A 1,261-nucleotide genomic window follows, 5' to 3' on the forward strand; every position below is an offset into this window, starting at 1 on the left:
AATGTTTCGGTTTATGAAAATATGTGGTTTGCTGATCCAATTCATTCAGTTAATTCATCGGTTGTTGTTTGGTTGGTTTGTATGATAAATTTGTACGATTGTCATGACCTCTTAATGGACAATGATAATTAAACTTATTGGCATATTCTAATTTCCCGTTACTAATGCACTAATTTTCTGCGAGGTCGATTAGATAAGCAATGACATACATAAACTTTATCTCTTATACATGGCAATTACACTGGAGTTGGGCTGTTGGGAAGGTTCTTCAGCAGTATGTACAATTTAGTTTGCACTCCCATATTAAACGCCTCTGTGTTAACTTTAATTCCCCTATCTGCTCGATCTGCTACTTATTTAAACTGAAATATTTTATATTTAAGCTTATTAAAAAAAATTAAGCTAATATCTGAGCTCCATATAAGCATCGTGTTTTATTTAAAAACAAATCAAAAATATCAAAAATAAAATTTTATTTTCGAAATAAATTGTTAAGAAACTAATTGTTTTCATTGAATTTCTATCGCTTCGGCATTTGTATTCATGAAAGAACTTGTTTTCCGGTGCGTCGTTTTGCACGTTAAAAGCAGATTTCTAAAAAAATGCACATTTCAAAATGACAGTCTTTAATTGACCACTTTGAGCAGTTTGCGTTCCGACTTTGTTTACTTTTAGTTTTGAAAGGTCTAACGTTTATAGCGTTTGGTATTGGTTTGGGTCCTGACGTGTCGTTATTTCATGTTGTTCTAAAATTGCTTATCGTGAAAGCGAATCAAAGATATCGCAAATAAGCGCAAAACATATTAATAATCAATTTGTTCATTTTTTAAGACATATCTAACGATCGTCGAATAAGAAAAGATAAAATATAATTGTAAAATGTGTTTATAATATAAAACCTTAATATAATTGACTAATCAGACATGATTTTTCATTTCAGAAATGAACAGTGTTCTAGTTGGTTTGTTACTTCTTTGCCTCGAAAGCGGTAATTGACCAGTTGCAGGAACGGTGTTTGTTCATATTTTCTGTGTGTCCGTGGTTATTATAAAACACCTTCTATGTGTCAACTCAGTAATTGACTGATGAGTCACAATGTGGCTTTCCGTCGCGTTATTATTTTTAAGCACTAAGTACACGTTGAACTCACTTCACTCAAAAACAAGTTACATACAAAGCGATTAAATCGTCGTAAATGTTCAGTCGAGGAGCGTATGTTTACATATGTTTGAATGAATTTTAGTCAGTGAATAAAACATAA

General features: G+C 31.7%; 1 protein-coding gene across 1 annotated transcript in view; it reads left to right on the top strand.

Annotated features, from left to right (window-relative positions):
• The first annotated feature begins 247 nt into the window (after positions 1-247).
• The window catches only part of LOC127846639 (neurogenic locus notch homolog protein 1-like), a 12,597-nt gene continuing 11,583 nt past the window's right edge, over positions 248-1,261 (top strand). Inside the window, exons 1-2 of the mRNA XM_052378072.1 lie at positions 248-274; positions 941-957. The gene's annotated coding sequence lies outside the window, so the exon portion shown is untranslated. The remainder of the gene's footprint in view (positions 275-940; positions 958-1,261) is intronic.

This window comes from Dreissena polymorpha, chromosome 9, assembly GCF_020536995.1.
Source record: "Dreissena polymorpha isolate Duluth1 chromosome 9, UMN_Dpol_1.0, whole genome shotgun sequence".
In the NCBI taxonomy this organism is placed as follows: Eukaryota; Metazoa; Mollusca; class Bivalvia; order Myida; family Dreissenidae; genus Dreissena; species Dreissena polymorpha.